The sequence below is a fragment of the Ambystoma mexicanum genome, chromosome 3p, assembly GCF_040938575.1.
Source record: "Ambystoma mexicanum isolate Mex_15411 chromosome 3p, UKY_AmexF1_1, whole genome shotgun sequence".
In the NCBI taxonomy this organism is placed as follows: Eukaryota; Metazoa; Chordata; class Amphibia; order Caudata; family Ambystomatidae; genus Ambystoma; species Ambystoma mexicanum.
In genome coordinates this window covers 506,602,731-506,630,369 of record NC_090925.1, presented here as the reverse complement: position 1 = coordinate 506,630,369, position 27,639 = coordinate 506,602,731, and positions in this window count along the sequence as shown.

The window sequence follows — 27,639 nt, the reverse complement described above, 5'->3', positions numbered from 1 at the left end:
TAGTGTAGTGACAAGAAAGCCCCTCCCTAATGCTATGATGTGATATGATATGATAGGTTATTTATAACGTGCTTAATACCCAGAGGTTTCTAAGCACGGACTTGGGGCTCGAACCTGTGCTGCTCCATGTCATCTTGCTTCCAAGGCGAGCACGTTGCCGCTGAGCTCTCCTCCCGAGTCGAAATATGTATGCTAGGATATGTTTTTGATAATTTCACATATGCTGTTCAAATATTTATATTTTTTCATTTATAACGTGCTTAATACCAGAGTGAGATTTGAACCTGTGTTGCGCTGTCTTGCTTCCAAGACAAAAGCGTTACCTCTGAGCTATCCTGCCACCCCAGTTAATGAATCTACCAAAGGGAGCCATCATGCCCATCTTGTCTTTCAAAGCAACTGCCACAACACATTTCCAAAAGCACAGCTAATTATAATTGATCCATTTTTAATGTGTGGTACATACATGGAACTCCATCTGTGACTACATTACTAAAGTTGATGCCAGGGAAGCAGCTTAAAGTGAATGACCCACTTTTTAAACAGAGTGTGGGAGCCCCTCTTGGGTCGAATACCCTGTTCTATGGATTGTTTTCCACTCAGGAGGGTCTGCAACCAGGTTTTAGCTCACTGCACCCTTCACCTTCACAGAGGAGAAATATCCAACTGCGTGTTCATCTTTGTCCCACCCACAAGGGTTGTTCATTCTCAGTAGAGGGGCTCCCACACTCCTTTTCAATGAATGATCCTCTATCCTATAAGTCAGAGGCAACAAGCGGAGAGAATTCAAGTGCAGGCTGCAGGGTCATCAGAGGGGAGGACAGAATAACGTGTGTGCCGCCTCCTGCCCGAGGCTGTTATTAAGTATTCATGTGTAAGAATGGTGCTGAAGGTGTTGCCAGCCAGGGGACCTGGGCAGTGTACACTAACATTGGAAAAACAGTGCTGTTACTGTATTACCCAGGCTACAGGTACTGCCATTGCTATTTTAAATATCGGACAACACACAATGCTCCCTTTGTCCCAATACGAATCCCTTCGTAATGGTGACTGGCCTCTGTTTTGTAATCAGGGCCAGTGCATGTAGATGCCGCACACGCACATGCACAATCTTTTGCAAGAGCTGAGTTTTTTTGCTGCTTTTGTAACAGTATAAATGGGAACAGAAACAGGTGTGCGAGGAGCGCAATGAACCTTGCATATTGTTGCATGCAATGCATTTGGCACTTTGTAGCCGAGTATATTGTGATGTGTGGGATTGAGTTGAAGCTCATCTACACTTCTCATGGATTCATCCCCACTGTGTTGGTTGTGGCGCAGCAAGAGTGTTCACCTCCAGTGGCAAAAAGGCTGGTGAGACTCCCACCTCCATCAGCGTATTTTAGAATTTGCAAATTTTTCATGTATTTTGGTGCTTTCATATTTTCAAACAATTAAAATACAAGTGACTTTGCAATGCCAACAACCACGTTCACAGGGTGGTGAAAAGTGTATTTTTGCAGTGCAAAGTAACTTTCCTATGCACCATGCTAAATGGGACTAATTCACACAAAAAACACCTACTCATTCTCTTTGCTTTACATGTATAATGTCAAAGGGTGGATAGCTACACAAGTAAAGTGTTTGTCTCTGACATGTGAAAAGGCTGCACTTTTCAAGCTTCAATCCCACGACAAGGCCGACTTAGCCTTTCCTCCTTGCAAAATCAATGACATAGGTCCCATTCAAAGTAGAGTAGTGATAACACCTGTTTAAACAGCGCTTATAAACTGGAGGAAGGCAGGGAGTGTGGCATGAAGCACTATATAAGAACACAACATTATTATTATTAGTATTATTATTATTATTATTATATTATTACTAGCTGATATAGCCATCATTGTCTGGGCTTTCATTACCTCATAGGTACAGTTTGAAACAGTGTGGAATTGTGTAAGGAACAACTCTTTGCAAAGCCACACACCCACAAACACATTTTGACTTTTGCTGAAATCCATGGAAAGGGGTTGGGAGTCCAAATGTTATGTAGACAGTAATATCCGGAGGGTCCTAATAGGTGACTCTCCAGAATTTGGTGCAGATTGGTGAAACGTTGTGGAATTATATAAGGAACATACACAAAGCTATAAACACCCACATATGTTCACTTTTGATGAAATGCGTTGAAAGGGGTGCGGTGTCCAGATGTCATGTAGCCTGTAATGTCCGGAGGGGAGGGTTCTAACAGGTGATTGTGGACAATTTGGTGCAGGTTAGTGAAACAGTGTGGAAGTGTATGGGGAACATACGTGAAGCCACAGACCCACAAACCCAGTGACTTTAGCTGAAATCCGGGGAAAGGGTTGGGGTGTCCAGATGCCATGTAGCCAGTAATTCTGCAGGGTTCTAATAGGTGAATGTGCAAAATGTGGTGCAGATTGGTGAAACACAGTGGAATTGTATGGGGATCATATGCAAAGCCACAAACCCACACCCAAATTTGCACTTTTGCTGAAATCTGGGGAAAGGGGTGGGGTTTCCCGATGTCATGCAGCCAGTAATGTCCGGAAGGTCCTAACAGGTGACTGTGCAAAATGGGGTGCAGATTGGTGAAACGGTGTGGGATTGTATTGGGAACATACCCTCCAAAGCTCTTTGCATGCTCTTGGGCTTACTGTAGATTAATAATAGGATTAGGGTTCCTCTAAGACCTCATGGACATACATAATGCAGATATAGACCACAAAGATATTGCAAATGCTCTGTTTACCTCATCTGACAAGTACAACATTTGACAAGTCATGTCCTATGCGTCCATCGGAAGACACAAGGCTGTGCACATCGAATCACTTCTTACAGCAAGCACATCCTGAGTTTTGTAATGTACCTGACCGTACTGCTTGCCTCACAGTGTGTCCCAGATGTTCTGGCTGAAAGATACGTCTAGCCATTCGCCCAGATGCCATTTAGTGTGCAATATATGCATGCATGCCTTTAGCTTGGAGTCCACACTTTGGATTCCAAGGCTTTGCAGGGTAATGCATTTTTGTACATAGATTATGTTTTCGTAACAAGATATGCACATTGCTGAATGCTGTTGGTTTGAGTTTTCATTGTTTGGTTTGGTCACATCTTATAAATTGATACTTGCTGGCTGCAATACTATGGGTATAGATCTGGAAGTCTTTTACCGACTTTCCCCCAGTGTTGCTGCCCAGCACTCTTTCTGCTGCACCCCCCTCGTTGCCAGGACTTTGGGTTGGCACCTGGCTGCCTCCATCACCCGGGAATGGTCACTACCCAGCATTAACAGGCAGTCAGGCAAGGAGTTTAGGGGCAGGCGTCTTCTTGGAAAACTTCGACATTCTGTTAGGAACGTTGAATCTTTTCCTAAGTGCATTGCTGTTCGTATTAGTTGAATGGCATCGCATGATTCATTTTTAAAGCACATTATGTGCATCTTGTGGAAAGTATATAGAAGTAGACATAAGTAAACATGGATGAGTGCTGGGCCGTGCAATGCACAAATCAGTTCTCAAATTTTTAGATAGTTAACACATCAAACGTCTTAATGTGCTTTTTGCAAGAGCCAATAATACGTTTTAGGTTAACTTTCAGAGTTCATATGTCAACACTCATCTTTATTTTAGGACTAGAATTCAACCATGCTAACATCAGGTGTCATTTTTCATTTTTTTAAAGTTGTTAGAATGAATTCAAATACATTAACGGTAATAGCATGTATCGTAGCTTATCTGGGCATTGCATAGGCTTGATAAGTATTCAACAATGGTCTACCTTTGGCAACATTCACGATTGCAGTCGTAGAACCAACAACACAAAGGTCAGTATCAATGCCACTGTAGGATTCACTCCAATACAACAACAAAAAATCACATCAGACAGAAATGATATCATGAGTCATTTGTAACACGTTTGTACACACGTGTTTCAAGGCACGTAAGTGCATGTCACATTTACAGCCCAATACAAGACCTTGGAAGCAGAGGTGGCTGTTTTCTCTGTGCTGCTTATCACTCAACTTCGAGGACTGTTGGGAAGGGGCAGAGACTGCTCTTTGAAGTTGGTGAGGGGGTTTGCTCTGAGCTGTGTGCCCACATGCCAGTGATGGCTCCATTTGCAAATAAAATGTGTACATGTAAGTCAAAAGGTATTAACAATGTGGGGCTATAAATACATGTTTGGCGAATAATTATTCTCGCGCAGTCCCTCAATCTGGTTTGTGTCAACACAGCAGGAGCTTTTTTGGTCCAAGATTGGAGACAGCTCATCAATGTTCATCCTGTCAGATGGGTGGTGAGTAGGAAAAGAAATGGAGGTAAATGGAGGTGGAGGAAAAAGCCAGAGTCCTATCACAGTGGGCTCAAGAGTAACCCGTGAACTGCCTCTGTCCAATGTGTACATTTGGGTAATTGCCCTTGCACTGACCATCACCATAAAATGCCAATGTGTAGGGTCACCTCGATGCAACGACAAGGTCACGTCTCAGTTTCTCTCATCCACCTCAATGGAGCACCTGCGCAGAGGACATTGAGTTAGCCTTTTGTATATATAATTTGTATACATGTAATTGTGTAAGTACTATTGTGTACTTCCCACTGCCTTGCACATATCTTATTTTTCACACTCTGTAGAAGTGTACATGCCATTTTACTCCAGGGGTTACCTCCATAGCCCATGCACATGTCTCATGGCTTGTCTCGTGGCAAGACGTGACGGGAGGCTCGATGATTTTACAATGCATCATACTAATCTTGGGTAACATTACATATTTTAAGCTCGTTTGTTACATAGGAAAACATGTATTGGCTTATTAAAAAATAATTAATAATAGCTTTAAATATCGAGGGAGGGATCATGACCTGCCCCAAGTTCCAGCCCCAGGGGAAGCCAAGGGGCGCACATTAGGAAGGGTCTTTATCGTAAGCGATATTGATCTCTTCTGAGGTCTCTGAGGCAATTAACACATATTGGTTATAGCAGCAAAGCTTTTAGAGTTGTGGAGGTAAAGTACAAAAGTCCGTTTATTAATGAGCAAAGTGAATGCCCAAAACGTGTCAGTAAATTAAATGTCATTTTATTTTGTACACATTCAAAAACGAGGCTTTCTACATAAGGACTGCCCGGTTTAGGGTGGAACCAAGCCTGACTTGCATATGGTCTTTCCACTTCTGTAGTAGCTTGGCAGGCTGAAAAACGATGGTCTGGAGGGTTGCCCAGAGCTCTACCCTTGGTTATTATTTACTGAAAACCTAGGGCACCTGACACTTCCCTGATCCACCCAGGAAGCAATATGTATATATATAAATATGCGACGGATCAGGGCGAGCCCAGATATGGTGTGAGCCCCTCTTATAATCCATACAACTATGGCACAGCAAAACATAAGGCATGTATTGGAACAATCAACAGTATTTAACGTGATCTACAAAAGGTAACTCACATCAATGTAGAGCGGCCCCTTTACATTATCTTGGGGCCGTATACACGCGTGCATGCTCTATTAATCAGTTGGTTCTACAGTGTTGGGGTTAAACACTGTGTTGTTTGGGAAGCCTGAATCGAGGCCAGTGCATTGCCCTTCCCCGAGCGGCACCGGCGGACGGACTCCCCATTTACTTCAGGGAGCCGGAAAATGCACACCACTGGCCTACTCTTAGGACTTCCAAAATAGGGAATGACAGAACCCTGCTGCACTCAAGCAGTCTCTGTGACTCGTCTAGTACCAGTCATCATCTGAAGACAACCAAAAAGAAACACCATCTCAATCTCGCGTCCTGATGAAGGCTGATGTAACTACAGCACTCTCCAACTGCTATACTGGCCGAAAAACAGGTGTGTTGACAACCCATAAACAACACAGTGTTTAACCCGAACACTGTACAACTAGTTGATAAGAGCATGCGCACTTGTATACGGCCCCAAGATAATGTAAAGGGACCGCTCTACATTGATATGCGAAACCTTTTGTAGATCACGTTGTTAAGTACTGTTGATTGTTCAAATACATGTAATGTATGTCTTATGTTTTCCTGTGCCATATCTGTATGTACTGTATTGAATTTTACTGTTGCATTATCACCTTTTCTGACATTCATTTGGTAAATAAAAGAGTGGGTCACACCATATCAGGGCTCGCCCTAATCCTTTGCATATATAAACTCAAAACCTTCCAGCCATCAACTTTTGGTTTTGCTTTCATCACCCCGGGTGGGACGGAGTATGCCCAGACATGGGTCCCGAGCCTGCTGCACCTATAGACACAAGCTACTCCTCCGTGATGATGCCCAACAAATCGAACATGTCTTGGGATGCTTGTGGTCTCGTGCAGAAGGGATGTCACCCAGCAGTTCGGGCTGCACTGCCTCATGTAGGGTGGGACTAAGCCTGATTTGCATATGGTCTTTCCCCTTCTGTAAAGGGTTGGCAGGCTGAAAGACGAAGGGCTGGAGGGTTGCCCAGACCTGTGCCGGTGGTTATGATTTATTCAAAACCTTCCAGCCATCAACATTTGGTTTTGCTTTAGTCACCCCGATGTAGGACGGGTATGCCCAGACAAGGGCCCCGAGCCTGCTGGGCTCAGATACCTAAGCTACTCCTCACTGATGACGCCCAACAAGGCCAAAACATGTCTGGGGATGCTTGTGGTCTAGTGCAGGATACCTGTAATCTAGCAGTTCAGGCTGCACTGCCCGGTCTAGGGTCGGACAAAGTCTGATTTGCATATGGTCTTTCCACTTCTGTAATTCTTCGGCAGGTTGAAAAACGGTGGTCTAGAGAGTTTCCCAAAGCTGTGCCCGTGTTTATGATTTATTCAAATCCTTCCAGCCATCAACTTTTGGTTTTGCTTTCGTCATAAGGTAAACATTTATTTTAATTGCAAACTTGGTGGAACTGTAAGAGTTTAAGCATGAGCATGTATGATGCTTAAAGTAAGAGTCAACGGTCACTCTGTATGAAAATGAAAGCATTGTTTAATGCTTTTGCTTTCACAATGGCACATTACATTGGATATTGCCTGTCATGCTGAAGTGGCTGAGAAAAAATTAATTGTCCCAGAAAGGGAGTGCTTTCTTGAAATTCTTGGAAATTGCGTTGTTGTTTCTTGAATAACGTGAAATGCGTTTTGATGTTTGCCTGTCGGTTTCTAAAGTTAGAATATTAGAAATGCAGTCAATTTTAGCAGTTATTGACTGCATTCTGGGCATACTGATTAGTGGAGGAGAGGTCAAAAATGACCTAAATGTGGCAATATTTAGCAATATTGCAAACAGCACTTCCAGGGTTCTAAGTGTTTTGAAAGACATTTGAAAGTCTGCATTTTTTCATGCACCTGAATTCAACCAGAGGTATTTATGAGCTCCCACCAGCACCCCGCTTCCTACCCGATTCCCCCACTCTCCCAACACCCACCCCTACCCTGTTCACTACTATTCCTATATACACATATACATATTCAATACATTTTTTTTTAATGATCATCAAAGGTAAAAAAACGTATTGTGACAGAACCCTGGAAATTCAACTAAAGCCACCTTAACTTTGCACCCGCTGCTGAGTAGTCTATGACCACAATGATGACATGGTAGATGAATACACTTCTATCAAAGGCCATACAGAGCCCGCCTTCCCATTCCATGGTGGCCATCTTAGAACAGTCTTTTCGTTCCATGAACGGGACACCTCGATGCAACTCATTCATGGGAATAAAATACTTTCAATTAGCCACGTCCCACCCCATGGGACAGGTGCTAATAGCGTTAAGGACCCATTCCAAGGTCTGGAATGGATGGTAACAGACCTTCACTCAGGCCTTTAACTTGGGCCGCTGGGCTGTTAGCACCGATTGCAGCCCTTGGAGTGGGTGCTTAACGCCACATTAAGCCAACTACAAGCTTGTTCTTCAAAAGTGGTGAGCACTATCAAAAAGGCATTTAGGTTATTGTTAATCCTGAACAAATGTGTTACAATCAAAGGGGGACACATCTATTGGAATTTTATAGATCTCAAAGCCTCCCTTGACAGTATCCCAAGATCCAAACTCTGGTTTGCCCTACTAAATAAAACAGTCACGTTACCACTGCTTAAAGCTATAATTGATTTGTTCAATAGCACCATGGCTCAGATTAGATGGGCACTTGAAGGCAAGTGTACCAGAATCTTTCCTGCAGAAAAAGGAGTCATGCAACGTTGTGTCCTTACCCCAACCCTTTTCAATCTTTTTTGACAAGGTAGTTGTTGAAATACTAGTCAACACATTGGACGGCCCCGTTTTAGGCGGCGAGAAGATTGACATATACATGGTTGCCGATGGGGTGGTACTCATTTCCCGAACGCACTCAGGCCTTCTCAAATTAACAGAGAAGTTTGTCCATTTCTGTGACAACCGGGGTTAGAAATGAATAAGACGAAACTAAGGTGATGCAATGTGGCAAATCTAGAGCAACACATACATTAATAAACCTCAGTACAGGTGGTATGAAAATAGAAGTGATTATCTGAGATTAGTTTGGCCTGAGGTGGGAAATGGGCCAAACCTATTGACAAGGCAAATCTGACATTGAGGAAGAGGTGTAATGGAATCTTGAGATTCTCTTAATCATTTGGTAAAAACATACTTAAGCCTTCCTTAGAGATCTATAGAGCACACGCTTTATGGAGCAGAGTTGTGGGGACATCATAGGCCCATTTCAATGTCACTGACTGAAAAGTATTCTTGAAAACCCTACTCTGGGTACCAAAGAGCACACCTAACATTCTGCTGCACCTAGAACCTGACCTTTCCAGTATAAATGATCAGATGATACGCAAGCCTTTGTTGTTCTGGGTAAGCATATGGCCTTCTGAAACTCTATAGAGTGGCTGTTAAAGATCTTCTAAAATATCAGAATATCCTTACTTTACCATGGTTCAAACATATTAAGGCCCATCTGGGGTTACTTAACCTGGAAAACCTGTGGTTCTATCCGGATGGTATTACCAGCCATAGTAAGCAGACTGTTATTGATGCACATAATGATAACACAATGGGACAATATGTAAATAAGTGTTTGCTTCTATCTTCTGGCTTATGTGTGGTCACGCCACCACTTGTTCTTTGTTCCAGGTAGGGATGCATTGTGTCCCTCTTGATACTCTGCTTCTCTGCTCTTCTTTGTTGCCAGGCATCTACTGCTGTGCCTGGGCTTTCGGTCTGCATCAGATGCTGCACGCCCGATCTTCCTTCTGCTTCACATTGTGAGTCGATTTGCAACTTGCGGGGGGTCTCCCTGTCCACTTCCACGCCTCCTTCTCATATTGGGCTACTTGGGACTCCTGCAGGATAGCGTTGAAGTCCTTCCTTTGTTTCCGACTCATGATCCTTATTCTTCAACTATTTGTCTGCGTCTCAGAATGATTCAAATTTTCCTTTACAGGCACCATTATAATTTTTGGATGACAATAACAAATTCTGAGGGATACACATATTTATATATTAAACAAGGGAACGTACTTCAAGACTATTTTTATTGAGAATGACAACAACAGAGCCTTACTTGTAAAATTCTGACTGGCTAATCTACCCTTAGGATCAGCGAAGGCTCTGTGAACTCGTAATCAAACAGATTCCTGTCCATTTTGTTTTGCACTAGTTGAAACACTGTACCATTTTGTCCGTTTCCACTGTATGAAGATATTTGGTCCGAAAATCATTAAGCTATTTCTGAGAAACAGAGTTATACATCCATGATTATTGCTGAAGACTAATGTAAAATGGCAACAACAATTGACCTTGGGTATGGCAGACAAGTCAGTTTGAGGGCCCGCAACTGACAGTGTCCACATTGCTTAAATCAAGAGCATACATAGCCTTTTCAGGCGCCTCAGATCCTTGAATACTAAACAGAGAGGTACCCGAAACCTGTTGCACATTCTATCAATCCAGAGAGAAACTAATGAAAGCATAACCACTATACCTACATCTGTGTACATCCGTGTATTCACTACATTCACTCACCTCTACAATGTTGAGACCACATTTTCACAACTTGAAAGCAACACCTATCTGAATTGCTCTACAAATGTCCTTCCCATTTTACCTCCCAGAAACTCCTCAATTCTATCCCAAAATGTTAATTATATGGACTTCTAAATTTTATTCAGCCAGTTGACAAGCAGAATGTCATTTTATTGTGTCAGTTGGCTTATTCTTCTGATATCTAAAGGTACTCACATATTTTCCTTTCTGGTGCTAAATGCTGTCACTTCACTTAATATTCAAATTACTTTCAACTACACTTTTAAATGTTCTTTCTATACATCCCAAAATGCCCTAATCCTGGATTAGTTAGTCTGAAGTAATACAAGTTTAAAATACAAAATGATCATGGTCTCAATTTGTTTGAATACATTTTATTTCAAACACTTAATAAAATACAAACCTGCCTTAATGGAATACAGAGCAGTTAATGATTATTATTTATAAAACCAGCATTTGAAAAAAAAATAGGAAACAGATAAACACAACAAGTATCACAGAATTAGCAACTCAATTGAAAAGAAATGCACAAAAAGGTCTGGGAGCCCCTCTACCGAGAACTTACACGGCCAAATAACCTGTTCTATGGGAAGGTCCCACACGGGAGGGTCTACAACCACTTTTTTGCTCACAATACCGTTCACAGAGGAGAAATATGCATTTGCATATCAGTCTTTGTCCCACACACCTGGGCAGTCCAGCACCGAAATGCTAGGCGATTCATCTCTGAACAAGAGCACCATTAGCGACCCCAGACACGTGTTTCGGCCAAGTCAGGCCTCATCAGTGAGGTGAAGCTGCACCTCTCTAAGCACAGTGTGCAAAGGGTTCATGTCTGGATTACCTAGTTCACATGGATTCCATAGAACAGAGTATTTGACCCATGTTCGTTCTCAGTAGAGGGGCTCCCACACTCCTTTAATATGGTGTAATACTTGGGGTTTCACCCTAAGTAACCAAGGGAAATCCAGACATGGACCCCTTGCTAACTGTGCCCTAAAACGTGGTTGTAGACCTTCCTAGGTGGGGGAAATTCCCTACAACAGGGTATTTGACCCTTGTTCGTTCTCAGTAGAGGGACTCCCACACCCTTGTTGAATTGAAAAGGAACACTTTACATTTTTGCAAAAAGAAAAGTTTTCATATTTTTTGAAAAAAACAAATGCTTTGTAGAAAGCCATAAAAGATGGAAATTAATTCTAAAGAGGTAAATAACATGGGGAAATAACAAGGGGAAAAGGCTGGTTAACAAGAGGAAAATCCTGACTGTATTTGGTATATAGATTTTAAGATGAAGCAAACATTTAGTACTTGTTTCTCTGAGTACAAACTATCCCCTCTTCGTGCTTGACACATGGCCTCCGGTTAGATTCCCTAGTCACCCATGAAGAACGCACACCAAAATATATCGCATTGAGAGTTCAACCTGTTGGGTTTGTTGAGCAATCTCCTGGTCAGTGGAAGACATTATTTTCTCAGTGTGGTTGCAACTTTTTAAGATATATATTTTAGTTGTGTTATTTGTTATAGCAAAGACTGTAAAGCTCCAAACAACAACAGAGCAATTTACAGAAAGGTTTTCATGTGATAGTAGCATCTAGCACAGTATAGAGAATCCAGTTGAGATACTATTAAAAAAGATAGGGGCCTATGAGGAGACCCTGTGAACAAATTATTGAGAGTAATGGACAGCTCATAACACAGCTGTTATGTTTGAATACTTACATTACATTATACGTATTTACAGTTTTGACTAAGGGGGATAAAGTGATACGCTTAGAATCATTTATATTTTCAGTAGAATATACTAAACTGATATCAAAACCCTTTTGGAACGTTCTGATTGTCTCTGCCAAACAGGAAAGAGGATTTCAAGCATATGCTGGGCACTAATTAAAGACTAAAGACCCAGCCCAAGGGCCGTACCAGGATTTATGGGCCCTGTAGACCGAGTTAAAGGGTCGAGGGGAACAAGGGCGTTTTACTAGATGAACATGCCCATAAGGCCTGGTAGGATCCAAAGGTGTAAAGCTATTATAACCTATGTTGCTTTTTCTTGTAAAAAGAAGAGTCAAAAGGGCATAAATGGCGGGTACAGGTAGAACCTTTGTAGGACTATAACAGGCAGATTTGTGTTCTATACCTACTTGGGTAATGCCAACTGAGATTTTTTGTTGACAGTAATAGGACAGGCACATTTTGAACCTTCTTGGGCTTTCATGTGGAGGAGCGTGAGGCTATGTAGACAGGTCCGTTTGATAGTATCTGCCTAGGGGTTCATAGGGAATTGGTGCCAGGTGCACTCCAAGCTGCCTGCATCCTTGGAATGTGGTATTCTTAACAATCTACCAGTTCTTAGAGCCCACCTATTGTCAGAATGAACATTCCAAGGATTATAATACCCATTAGCACCAGCGGCGAGAGAGGCTATCAATCAGCTTGCTCTGATCGTGGGCTAAAACTGCTAATCTCAGCTCGCACTCTGAGCAGCCTGCTGGCTGATTTCCCCGCCACCCACCACCATCTTACCCCCACCCTCCCTTACCTTTTTTACTTCCTCCCCCGTAACCCCTCACTTACCTTTTGTTTTAGGCGCTTGCGGCCAGGTGCCGCCGCCTCTGTGGTTTACTTTGCAATCCCTCCAGGCTGCCACGGAAATCGAAGATGAGCCCCTTCATCCATTGAATGAACGTGACACTGTGCGGCGTCCCTTTCATTCAATCAAAACACAATTCTCTAAGCACCCTGATTGGCAACCCGGGGTGCTAATAGCATTAACAACCTCTCTGAAGTACCAGATGGATTGGGTGTTATCGGCATAGGGACCCTCATTAAAAGTTCTTCCTTTGTTCAGGCCTTTAACTTGGGCCTGGCCCAGCCCGATAACACCCCATCCGGCCCGTCGGATGACTTGTTAAGGCTATATTAGTTCCTTAGAACCCCCCCTCCTTTCAGCTGAGGTCAAGCTGAAGGTCTCTTGGCATGGTGCCTGTCTTCTTTCTCTGTGCCCCACTGCACCCGACCACCCTTCCAAACCCGGCACCTTTCCACACGCTGACTCATTGCTGTTGCTTGCCCCTTCCCTTGTGGCTATCTTCCTTTTCCTAACAGGGCAGTGTTACCAACAGTGATACTGCATTTTCTTTTTGGTTTCCTCTGAGGCTCCTCTGATGCAGTGAGACTGGGCTACAGCTGAACAACCGTGTCAAGCAAGGTTGCACAGCTGTGGAATGTGTGTTACACCTAAGGAAGCCGGGTCTGTTCATGGTCCCCTTCTGAGAAGTACATAGCTGGTGTGACTAAAGATGGCTGATGCAAAATCCCCACGGCCAGAGGCTACTTCGCAGATATGATAGAGAAAGCATTTCACAACTGCGGCTATACTCCATCCCCTTTTTCTCCAGAATGGACCTTTTTGGGTTCCATGTGATAATAACTAATGAAATAATAACAAAAACCTTTTAAACTAATTATAAATAACTAAAACAATATCAAATTCTTTTATTTTTTTTAAATTTGGGGGATCCCCCCATAAACCCCAATTTCTCTAGCTTTATCATCCATCAAGCCTCGCCACCCATTTTAATTTCTTACCCCACCCCCATACATACTTTTAACAAAAAATTCAATATGTTGTTGTTATTTTTCGATATAAAAGTTATTTGTTATTTTAATCGCGTTATAATCACTGTATACCCCTTTTTGTTATTAGACATGCTGTTTAATGGGTGGAGACAGGTTTTAGCAACTCCATTTGTATGTAAATATGAGCCACGCCTGGGGGCGGGTTGAGCAGTGAGCAGCCCTCCAATGCACTTGTCTCTTTGCATTGCATTCCATTTCTCTCTACTTCTAGTCTCCTGTGTTTTATTTGTGTCTGAGTGGCCGAGGGGTCATGGGGGAGCAGGAGGACCCTGTAACATACTGGTGCTGATACCTGGAGCTCCTCTTACAGACGTGCATTACTGGGGTATATGACAGGTAAGTGAAAATATTGTTTTTCTAGGGGACTCTAGAGTCTTCAGGGACTCAAGGATTCATACAGAAACAGTGCCTCAGAGTGCTGCAGTGGTACAGGGAAATTAAAGGACTGAAATCAGGTCAGAGCATTCTTAGGCACCTGTGATACAGTCAGAGCGTTGGTCGTGGAGAGTCGGTGTAGGGTCGATGCTGTAGAGGGCACAGGGTAGGTGTGTGAAGTCAGAAGCATGAGTTAACTTGCGGTTGGGCTGATACCAATTACAATATGGCGGACGCCAGTCCACTGACCAGGCGGAAGGAGGGGGCAGACCTGTCATATAAATAGGGTCGTAGGCAGTGCTGGAGAGGTGGAGGAGCATGGTGGACAATTGGGATGTTGTCCCCCAGTCAGTACGAAAGAATAAGGAGTGGGGATCACCCTGGGACAGCCTTTACAAAAGGAACCACAGGGAAGGGACGAGGGAGATTGTGGTGAACCACAAGCGAAGTCCCAAGATATCACAAAGGATATGAAGAGCTGCTCTGATTTTTCAGACATGCATACACAAACTTTCAAGAGGAATACAACTGAGGAAGTGAGGGCCATAATATGGCGGCTGTTGCCAGATTACATAATTGAGGTGGTGGAAGGGAAGGTGGACGTGGGGCAGGATTGTGAGGTGCTGTGCAGAGCAGGCTGGGTGTTGCAGAATGCTGTGCGGGTGGCTCTATGTATTTCTGAGGAAGGGGGATGGGGTACCGGGGGAGGCAACTGTGTGCAACAGATTTTGAAAATATGTGCTGCAGGGAGAGAGAGGCGGGTTACAGGCAATGACTGTGGTGGTGGAAGCTTCTAGGAATACCACCCACATTCTGACACACACAAATGGGGTCCTGACAGCATGGGGGGGAAACATACCCAGACAGAAGGGCAAGAAATAAAATGGATTTTGGAAGGACGGGTGACTGTGCTCTGTGCACCTTTTGCTGGGAAGTAAACAAAATGCCAATGAAGGGCTAGTGTCAGACGAACCACATGAATGCATCTCAGAGACTGGCAAAACCCAACTGGACAATTTCAGGGCATAAAGAAGGTGGTCAGTGGCTGCATGACTCGATGGTGTTGGGGGGAAAAGCACTTTATAGTGAATTACAATCGGTGATGTTGCATCTGAGACTAACAAATATAATACCATCTGAGCGAGAGTGGCCCATAACACCTGAAAATTACCTACAGCTGCAGCAAATGGCATACATAGAAGTTCAGGAGTGGCATGTGGCAGAGCCCATAGCTTGAAGTGACAAAGATGATCCTGCAGAAGGGCAAGGCGGATGATCAAGTTCAATGTGAGCAGCTCCTGGCAGACCTGCAAGGGGAGGATGAACAAATTAAGCGATATATGAATCTGGACAAAGAGCAAGACAATGGGTGTCAGCACCTGACAGAGAGGGTCTGGTGGCCCACGGCCAAAGAAGACTGGCATGAGTACATGGACAATTGTATGACTTGTTGGAAGAATACACAGAAACAGGAGCTAAAGAAGGCGCTGCTCCAGCAGATGGATGTGAAAGGCACACAGTGGGACGACTGGCTGCCATTTGTCCTTAATGGCCTCCAAGTGAGAGAGGGGTCAGCGATTAGGCATTCACCATACAAGGTGCTAATTGGGAGAAATATGCCAAGCACTGACAAGTTGCTGCTGCGATTGACTGTGGGTGCGCCTAAGGACTAGGAGTTAATATATATTCGTCTGAGTGGGTTCCTTTTTCCATCTTACCTACAAGAAATATTCCTTTTTTAAACGCCTGGTTTGCAAACTGGTCATCTTCCCCACCTCCACCCTAACCATCTCTACCATCTACCGGCCCCTAGGCACCTCCTCCCTATTGCTCTCTGAATAGGCTGACTTCTGATCTTTACTTTTTTTCCATCTCTAACCTTCTCCTTCTGGTGGATTTCAACATTCAAATGGACTCTCTCTGCTCTGCATCCACCCTATTCGCAGACCTCTGCTCCATGCTTTACCTCTCCATCCTCCCATCTGGGCCAACCCACACAGCTGGACACACTGTGGACGCCCTCATACGCTCTAACCTTGCTCTCTCTCCCCCATCAGTTGCCCCTCTCTCCTGGACAGACCACTCTCTCCACTCATCCCATCTGGGTCCAATTGGCCCCCCGACAGCCCCCCAAAAAACGATCCAGTCTTGTTCACTAACACCTGCCCTATGAAATCAGTGACTGCTGCTGCCTTTGCTTCCTCACCCTCCCACCCCTGATTCTACCACTGAATCTGGCCTCAGCAACCAACCTCCATCTTTCCATCACCAACACTCTTGACATTCTTGCTCCAGTCATGGGGATCCGCCTGAAACCTCCCTCTAATCGTAACACTTAATATGACACCGAACTTGAAGACCTGAAATGAAAGTGCAGGGCAGCAGAATGGAAATGGCAAACCTCTGGCTCATCCTCTGAAAAACTGGGCTGCCGCCTGCTCCCAAGGCAATACAGACCTGCCATCTGTGCAAAGAAAAGAGCTCACATTCAGGCACGGGTTTGCAGCCGCATCCAATAACACGGCGAAACTTTTCAAAATCTGCAGGGAACTAGCTAACCCCTCCACAGTCTCCTCCTACCCTTCTCTGTCCAAGGCACTCTGAAATGCACTGGCCACACACATTGCCACCAAACCTCAGGACATTCTAACCACCCTCCTCCTACTCTCCCTCACATCCCATCTCTCACCCCCCACAGACCACCTTCCCCTCTCCTTCCTCCTTTTTCTCCTCTCCTTCTCTCCTGTCAAACCTGAGGAAGTTACCAGAGTTGTCCGCTCCATGAAGGTCTCTTCCAAACAGGTCTCCCCTTGCTCATCCAGGACCATCAAGGATAATATTGGCTCTCTTGACCCTGCTCTCGCTTATTTCTGAAATCACCCCTTTACCACTGGTTCTTTCTCCTCGCTCCTTTAAGCACTCCCCTGTGTGCCCATTCCTGAAAAACACCTTCCTCTGACCCTATCTGCCCTGCAACTATCGCCCTATCTCCATCACCCCCTTCCTGTGGAAGCTACTTGGGAAGCTGGCCTTGCCCCAACTTAACTCTCACACTGAACCTGTTGGTGGCCCACACAACCACCAATCTGGATTCCGAGCATCCAGAGACACAGAAACTACTCTTCTGAACACCCGTGAAGAATGCTTGCATTGCTGGACTCCAATTCCCCAGCTGTCCTTATCCTTCTCCATCTCTCCTCTGCATTTGACGGAGTTAACCATTCCATCCTCATATAAAGGTTCCATGATACACTTGGTTTCTTGGAACAGGCACTGGATTGGCTATTCTCATTCCACACTAAATGCTCTTCCCAAGTCATCCTGGGCCCCTTCTCTTCTCCTACTTCCACCTCCTCCTGTGGTGTTCCCCAGGGATCTAAACTCTCCCCTGGCTCTTTAACATCTACCTTACTCTCCTTGCATGCCTCATTTCCACCTTCTTCCAGTGTTACGCAGATGACACACAGTTCTTCTTCAGACTCCATGCTGACTCTCTTTCACCCTCCATCATCCATGAATGAAATCTGCCATCCAGTCCTGGTGCACCTCCAATGATCTCTGCCTCAACACCTGTAAAAATGAGACACTTCCCATTGAGACCCCTGTTCCCTCCTTCTTCCCCTCACTCTGGGCCTCCTCATTGGGCACCCCGTCTACACCCTAAACGGAAGCCAGAAAACTTTGAGTCATTTTCGACTCCTCTCTCTCCTTCCTCCCTCACACTCTGGTCGTACTCTGGGCATTGCCAAAAAGTCCAACTATCACCTCTTCCTTCTCAAAGGAATTCTACCCTTTCTCACTTTCTCTCAGAAACTCAATGGGACTCAAGCCCTGGTTCCCTCTAGGCCTGACTACTCTAACAGCTTCCTCCTGGATCTGCCCTCTACCACTGTACGACCCCTTCAGCTTATCCGGAATAGGGCAGACAGACCACATCTCTTCTGCACTAAAAAGTCTTCCCTGGCTCCCGGTTGCTGCACAGATTAAATTCAAATCCCTCTGAATCATCCTCAAGGCTGTCTGGTCCAGGGGACCACACTATCTACAACTTTATCTCACTAAATACCCCCGCTCTAGACCTCTTTGCTCCTCTGGCACCAACACCTTGTGTGTAAAGCATTTTGCTAAACAGAGGGCAGGAAGCCGCTCTCTCTCCTCTGCGAGCTCCATCTTTTGGAATAGCCCCCCCCTCTCCCTGCGCCTTGAGCAGGATCTTCTCAAATTCCAGAAGCTCCTTAAGAATTTCCTCTTTTCCTCCACCTTTCCCCCTTCTCTTCCCTGCTACTCTCACAGGTGCTGTATTGGTGTTCTTGGCCCTTATGCATCTTCGTCGGGGCCTTGACCTCCCACACTAATTCTCTCCAGCTCCTGTCTTCAACAGCACTTGCATCTGCACTCCGTCTGCCATGGAGACTAGCACTTACATCTCCCGTGGCCCTGGCCGTGTAGCACTCAAACATGTGTATTATTTTTGTCTGAGTTCCCAAGAGGTTGTAGGGGAGCAGGGCGAGCCGGTAACAGGCAGCAAGTGGGGAGGTGGGTCTCTGCACAAAGTACAATACTCTACCCACCAGTCTCACCATGTGCCATGCCTCAGCACATTACAAGGCATGCAGCTCTGCTTCTCCTATGGCGCTGACAGGTTGCCTCAGCAATGTAGTGCTGCAGGGATGCCACATTGCTGTACAAAGCCTGCTCTTCCTTTCTTTTGTGTACCTCAACCACCACACAGATGGTAAAAGGCTTAGCACCCACTGGTGGCGTCATACCCAGGCATTAGGTTCCCGTAGCCCTCCTTTACGTCCCTTGCTTTGATTGACGCAGATAAATCATACTTTCCTCGAACTTAATGCCTGACGACTCCAAGTTCCAAAGTCAGCAATGCAGCCACAAGAACACACATCCTGCTGCACCTTCACCTATTTCTTTTCCATCCCAGAATGGATAGCCACCCACCTTTTCTATCATTCTGTTTCCTACTTCAGTATGACATTCTCCGCACTGTCTAGTGCCTGTACTTACGTGTGCCATTCATTCTCTAAATCTTCAGGCCCTCATTCTGCTTCGATCATCATGCCTACACTCTCCTCTCTACGTGCCAGTACTTACCACAGCCAGGCCTCTTCCCTAATTCCTGTGCTCCTATTCTGATTCCTTACCCCATTACTACATTGCTCTCAACGTCTAAGTGCCTGTACTTACCTGTGTCATGCCTCCTCCTTAATTCCTGTGCACTTATTCTAGTGCCAGTATCATTCCTGCTTTCTCCTCACTGTCTAAGTGCCCATATTTACCAGTGCTGTGGTGTCCGCTTTTTACTTCTTGAGCACTCATTCTGCTTCCTGCTTTCATTCTGCTTTCTCCTCTCTAGGTGCCTTTACTTACCAATGCTGTGTCTCTGTCCTAATTCCTGTGCTCTCCTTCTGATTCCACAGCCATTCCTATTTGCTCCTTAACATCTAAGGGGCTAATGTTGAAGTCCCTGGAGTATAAGTGGAGGTGTTAAAGATAGGCATAAGACAGTTACGCCCTTCTTAACACCGCCATTCACGCTCTGGGGGATTTTCATTGTTTTTGAAGGTGGAGAGCGGGGTCTGCCAGGATTTACGGTTCTGCCTCCTGTTTGCCCTACACCATCAAAAATAGCTTGCCTTTACACCTACATGAGATTTGTATGCTGGCGTGAAACCAATGATTTCTGAGGGAAACTGCCTGCTTTTGCACCAGCAGAAAGTAGTTGATTTCCTTAGAAAATCATTGTAAATGCTCCCTGTCATGCGTACATGGCAAGTGGCGTTTACAGTATTTGCTCTGCGGAGTGCAAAAGAGAAGTGTAAAGAGGCTAACATGTCTCTTTACACTTCTCATTTGCACTCTGCAGAGTGCAAATAACGAAAATTGCCTGCAGGGTTCCTATTTTTACATAAGTGCAAACTTAAGATGTCTCCCCCGGATAATCTGCACTTAATAAAAAATGAGCTCTTAAGTGTCTCTTCTTACAAGTTCACTGCTTACCTAATTCTTGTGTACTTATTCTGCTTCCTGCAATCCTATGTTGTCACTTACCAATGCCGTGCCATGCCTCCTCCTTAATTCCCTTGCTTTCATTCTCCTTCCAGTATTATTCCTACTGTCTACTCATTTTGGAAGTGTACATACTTACCAGTGCTTGCCACCTTTTAAATACGTGTGCACTCAATTCTGCTTCCTGCTTAAAGTTTCCTTTCTCCTCCATACTTGACAATTCCATGCCTCAGTCTTAATTCTTGTGTACCCATGTTACTTCCTGATTCAATTCTGCCTTCTCCTCACTATGTTTCCACACTTAACAATTCCGTGCCTCTGTCTTAATTCGTGTGTACCAATTCAGCTTCCTGATTCAATTCTGCGTTCTCCTCACTAAATGTCCATACTTAACAATTCTGGGCCTCTGTCTTAATTCGTGTGTACCCATACTCCTTCCTGATTCAATTCTGCCTTCTCACTATGTTCCCATACTTAACAATTCTGTGCCTCTGTCCTAATTCTCGTGCATTCATTCTGCTTCAACATTTTTTCTCACAGACGTATTGACAGTGCTCACTTCTATCATGCCTCCATTTTACTTCTTATGCCCCACGGGAATAACAACCCCCTTACACGAAATATATTCAACAAAAAAACTTTAGTTGCAGGGACATTAAGGTGAGCAATAAATTGTTAAGGTGAGAACTGAACGCAACAAAACCCCAGAGATTCAGCTAAAGCCACCTTAACTTCACACCCCCTGTTGCGCAGGCTATAACCACAATGACATCACAGATCACATCACTGATGACATCACTAATTACATTACAACAGTAATTGGCATTAAGCATGACCTTCAGCCATGGTCAGTGTGCATGGCCAAATATATTTTAACTCATAAATGGGTATTAGTCATGGCCTTCAGTTATGGACAATGGTCACAACCTTCACCCACGTGCACTGAATACTTTAAAACACAGGCAGGCTAACAACCATAGATTTTGGCCTTTACCAGTGGATACAGCTTTCAACAGTCTCCACTGTATATTATATACACAGGTCAGGCACTAGCAATGGACTTTACACAATACTGGCCAGTGGTCACAATCTTTGGCTGTGCCACTATATATTCTAACATATAAATGGGCCACTAGCCATGGCATTTCACCTTGAGCAGTTTGGACATGTTTTGGCCATGTCCACTGTATATTTTAAAATAATAAAATGCAATAAGTGATTGCCTTCGGCCATGCCCACTCTGTATTATACAACACTAACCAGCCACTAGCTATGACCTTCTGACGTGCCCATTGTATATTATATACACTAACCACCCACTAGCCATGGTGTTCAACACAATACTAGCCAGTTACCACAGCCTTTGGCTGTGCAGAATGTATATTCTAAAATATTAATATTAAATATTAATATTAAATCTTGCCTTAACGTCCCTGGAACTAAAGTTTTTTACCTTGAATTTCAAAGTTTAATTTTACAATGTATTGCTCACCTTAAAGTCCCTGTAACTAAAGTTGTTTTCCTTGAATTTTAAGGGTTTTGTTATTCCATCGATAATTAACATTAACAATACAGACAATTGGGCTAATGAAAACGATGTATCATGTGTACAAAATAAAATAAAAAGCAGTTGTGCACCCATATTCCCCCAAATAACCCTATTCTTAAATATGTTTCTTTCCATAACTTTAATTTTTAAAAATGTTTGCAATTATATGTACTGTTTTCGAATAGAAACATATTAAAGTTGTACAGTAACTGTGTACAAAGAGTACACTCAATATATCATAAAACATGTTTTAAAATAAAAATAGTTTTATAGCCGTGTCTACAGAGGTGGTTTATCCGCTAAATGGCAGCAGCCGCATTGAAGAAGGCCCAAAGATCCTTTGATGTTGCTACACGGCTTTGCGCCTCTTTCTACTGGCCAATCACATTTTGAGCCCCTATGTTGCGTAGCCACGTCAACATGCAAGCCAATGGCAGAGTGAGATGCATTGATGAGACTACGCCCATTCCATCCTCAACATCCGTGCGTGCAAAATCCTATGTTACGTACCAGCATCAACAAACCAGCCAATTGCACACCGAAATGTATTGACGCAACTACGCCCATACCGTCATGCGACATCCACGCATGCAAAATCAACCAACAGCATGTCAAATTACATTGCAGCTACGGATCCACGTCAGTCACCATACAGCCAACCATATTGCGTGCTGAGGCTTCACGCCTGCGCGCCTTTGTTAGCCACGTGCAAAGACCATCCAATCGCACACTAAGATTCATTGACACAGCTACGACCATGCCATATCATGACATTCGCATGTACAGTACCGTCCAATCAGCAGACCCACAAAAAAGAAGTTTGCATTTATCATTGCTTTCTGTACTTGCTACTGAAAGGGTTTCTGAGTAACTGCAAGCACTTTTGGCACTCTACCCCTTATATTCTTCATACTTTTTACCCAGTTTTCCCCAAATCCTATTTTCCTTTGTCCTGGGATTTGTTCAGTTTGTCTATTTTTTGTTTTACTCTTTTTTAATTTTTGTTTAACTTTTTAATTTTTAGCGGCATTATCTTTTTGTCTTGTCATTTTTATTATTTTACATATTTCTCTGTCCAATCATGAGAGTAGCAGCAGTGATGATGACGTTATCGTTTGGGTTCTGAATCCATCGCCACTGAGGAAGAAGGCAACTGGAAGGAAAACCATTGCAGACAGTTAGCGCTACTTTCAAGTAAAAAAACACTGTTCACAAAAAGAGACAGAGGAGGTACCTGGCGCAATCTGCAACAAAACTCTATACTGTGGGCTTTCCAATGTCCCTTCTCAAAGCCTGGGAACATCTATTATGATTAATTATCTACTGCGAGTCCACTGGGATGATGTTGATGATGAGTATCGAAAAGCACACGAACATCATAAAAGAAAAATGCATGGGTCCCATTTCTTGCACCAACGGACCTCAGCACCACCTGCAGCACCTTCATCCACCAGTGCAACTGTAAACGAAGCCTCAACTTCAACAGCAGTGTCAACTGCACAGACTCTTGTTTTACCGACTCCCGATCTTTCCATGATGCACTTCAATTGTATAAAATGCTTTAAATGGATAGTCATTGGAGATGCCACAATCGAGCGATGGCAGAAGTTAAGCGCTGAACATCAGATTACCTGTCATACTTATTTTTTTTTTAAATGGAAATTCCCTCCCGCCCCTTTTCTCTACATTATTTTTTTTATTACAAAAACAAATATATGTTGCCTTGTATTTGAATTCTGTTTGTTATATGCTTCATCCTCATCTATTTTCCTCCTCTATTACACCCCTTCTTTGCATACCCAAAACAGCCCTTTTAAGAGCCACCATTTAAGTTATAAATATAGATAAAATTGAACACAAACTGCAAAAATATATTACAATATCTATTGTAATTTATGTTAAGCAGTTGCAGTAATCAAAATGCCCCAATTGTTTGTTTGTAGCCACAGTTGCACTGCTAACAGGTGAAGCAGTTTAGCCATGGTTAAAAGCACCCCAGTCATTGCTCGCTTTAGCCATGTAAGCAAAATCCTGCAATTCATTGGTTGATTCTGCAGCCGCGGCTACAAAAAATATTTAAAAAAATATACAACTCTGTGTCTGTACATATCTGCATTATAGATGTATATATCATATTGATCAAATAACTCACACAATACATTTATTCATGTTATCTTCTTTCTTCCATATCAGTAACTCTAAAACAAAATGAAATGAAGTTTATAACAAAATAAAAACAAAATATTTGGGTTTTTCCATAATGGTACCATGTGAATGCTGATTGTATTCGCAGTACACAGCCATCAACAGGTTGTAATCATTAATCATACTATAGAGGAAAACAAACATCTCCTTGGGGAGAAAAAATAACTCTCTTCACTATCTCACTTTCTACAAGTATATAATAACATTTAAAATAAACATTTTAATATAATGTAAACAATTTTATAAAACAAACACTGTAACAAAAAAACACCCTTCGGAAAATAACACTTCCAAAAACTAAGAACTGCTTGAATGCAGTATAGTAAAGAAAATGCAGCATTATCTCTTCAACTATACTAACCCTACGAAGTGGGTTTTTGCATCAGCAAATTCTAAAAAGATTTGGCCACAACATCAACAGTTCCTACTCCAATAAAGTAATTTCACTACAATGAAGATATGCTAAAATACTGTACAAACATTATTTAATATTAAATGATGACAAATTCACAGAATAATGTATGCAACCTTCACCATGAAACCAAGACATACAACATAACTATGTCTTCAGTTTTGTAAATAAATAAATGAAGACATGCCAACAGTGAAAAACTATTTTGAGTATTCATCTTTTTAAAGTGTAGTTATACCAATATTTCACATAATAGGTAGACGATAGACACCCTTGTCTGTAAACATATTAACACTTAGCAAAATATACACTAGTACCCTAATAAATGTAATTTCCATACTTATCAAAATGTTGTACGTCCTTTGTTGGGCCACCTAGACACAAGAGAAGTAGATAATGACATTTTATAATGTACACAGCATATTTAAATGTCTTAGAAACTACACATTTTTATATAAACTTCTATTGGCACTGATAGTTGTATGCAATGTGCAATACTTTTTTTACTATATAAATATGCACTCTAAATTATAAAAACGTAATCTACATTGCCATTTGATAACTTCTTTCATAATTTGGTGTGCAGCCTTTTTTGGCCACCTGCACACCTTAGAAGCTAAGGACAATTTTCTTAAACCTACCATACAAAATATTTTTCAAAAAAGGTAGCAAGCACCCCTCTCCAGAAAGAACAACACATGATAACCTGTTCTCTGTTTTTTTCCCATTTTGAGAGTCCTCATCCATCGCTTTTTGCCCACTATACCTTTCACTGATGGGAAATATCCATTTGCATATCAGTCTCTGTCCTGCCCACATGAGCAGTCAAGCACCGAAATGCTATGACAATTCCCTTCTGAACAAGAGTACCAACAGCAATCCCATACACATGTTTCAGCCTTGTTGGGTCTCATCAGTGAGGTGGAGCTGTCCCTCTATGAGCGCAGTGAACAGGGGACCACATCTGGATTCCCCCAGGTAACTCATGGTGACCAACCCCAAGTTCCTTGCAAACATTTTTTTTTAAAAGTAGCAGGTGCCCCTCTCCAGAAATAACATGGCATGATAACCTGTTCTGTGGTTTTTACCACTTTCAGAGTCCGCAGCCATCACTTTTTACTCACTGTACCTTTCACAGATGGGAAATATCCATTTGCATATCAGTCTTTGTCCCGCCCACATGGGCAGTCCAGCACCGAAATGCTATGGCAATTCCCTTCTGAACAAGAGTACCAACAGCAACCCCATGCACGTGTTTCAGCCTTGTTGGGCCTCATCAGTGAGGTGGAGCTGTCCCTCTCTGGGCACAGTGAGTAGGGGCTCCACGTCTGGGTTCCCTCAGGTAACTCAGGGTGAACAACCCCAAGTTCCTTGCAAGCATTTTTCAAAAAGGTAGCAGGCGCCCCTCTCCAGAAAGAACATGGCATGATAACCTGTTCTGTGGTTTTTTACCACTTTGAGAGTCTGCAGCCATCACATGTTGCTCACTGTACCTTTAACAGATGGGAAATAACCATTTGCATATCAGTCTTTGTCCCGCCACATGGGCAGTCCAGCACTGAAATGCTATGGCAATTCTCTTCTGAACAAGAGTACCAACAGCAACGCCATACACATGTTTCAGCGTTGTTGAGCCTCGTCAGTGAGGTGGAGCTGTCCCTCTCTGTGCACAGTGAGCAGGGGGTCCACATCCGGGTTCTCTCAGGTAACTCACGGTGACCAACCGCAAGTTCCTTGCAAGCATTTTTCAAAAAGGTAGCAGGCGCCCCTCTCCAGAAAGAACATGGCATGATAACCTGTTCTGTGGTTTTTTACCACTTTGAGAGTCTGCAGCCATCACGTGTTGCTCACTGTACCTTTAACAGATGGGAAATAACCATTTGCATATCAGTCTTTGTCCCGCCACATGGGCAGTCCAGCACTGAAATGCTATGGCAATTCTCTTCTGAACAAGAGTACCAACAGCAACGCCATACACATGTTTCAGCGTTGTTGAGCCTCGTCAGTGAGGTGGAGCTGTCCCTCTCTGTGCACAGTGAGCAGGGGGTCCACATCCGGGTTCTCTCAGGTAACTCACGGTGACCAACCGCAAGTTCCTTGCAAACATTTTTCAAAAAAGGTAGCAGACACCCCTCTCCAGAAAGAACATGGCATGATAACCTATTCTGTGGTTTTTTCCAACTTTGACAGTCCGCAGCCATCACATTTTGCACACTGTACCTTTCACAGATGGGAAATATCCATTTTAAGATCAGCCTTAGTCCTGCCCAAATGGGCAGTCCAGCACCAAAATTCTATGGCAATTCCCTTCTGAACACGCGTACCAACAGCAACTCCATACACGTGTTTCAGCCTTGTTGAGCCTCATCAATGAGGTGGAGCTGTACCTCTCTGAGCACAGTGAACACGGGGTCCATGTCTGGGTTCCCCCAGGTAACTCAGGGTGAACAACCTCAAGTTCCTTGCAAACATTTTTCTAAAAAGTTAGCAGGCGCCCCTCTCCAGAAAGAACATGCATGCTCTGTGGTTTTTTTCCTACTTTGAGAGTCAGCAGCCATTGCTTTTTGCTCACTGTACCTTTCACAGATGGGAAATATCCATTTGAATATCAGTCTTTGTCCCGCCCACATGGGCAGTCAAGCACCGAAATGCTATGTCAATTCCCTTCTGAACAAGGGTACCAACAGCAACCCCATACACGTGTTTCAGGCTTGTTGGGCCTCATCAGAGTCCTCTCTGTGCACAGTGAGCAGGGGGTCCACATCTGGGTCACCCCAGGTAACTCAGGGTGACCGACCTCAAGTTCCTTGCAAACATTTTTCAAAAAAGGTAGCAGGTGCCACTCTCCAGAAAGAACATGGCATGATAACCTGTTCTGTGTTTTTTTCCTACTTTGAGAGTCAGCAGCCATCGCTTTTGCTCATTGTACCTTTCACCGATGGGAAATATAAATTTGCATATCAGTCTTTGTCCCACCCACATGGGCAGTCCAGCACCGAAATGCTATGGCAATTCCCTTCTGAACAAGAGTACCAACAGCAATCCCATACACGTGTTTCAGCCTTGTTGGGACTTATCAGTGAGGTGGAGCTGTACCTCTCTGAGTACAGTGAGAATGGGGTCCACAACTGGGTTCCCCCAGGTAACTCATGGTGACCAACCCAAGGTCCTTGCAAAACTTTTTCAAAAAAGGTAGCCGATGCCCCTCTCCAGAAAGAACTTGGTATGATAACCTGTTCTGTGTTTTTTTCCTACTTTGAGAGTCAGCAGCCATCGCTTTTTGCTCACTGTACCTTTCACAGATGGGAAATATCTATTTGCATATCAGTCTTTGTCCCGCTCACATGGGCAGTCCAGAACCAAAATGCTATGGCAATTCCCCTCTGAATAAGGGCACCAACCACATTCCTA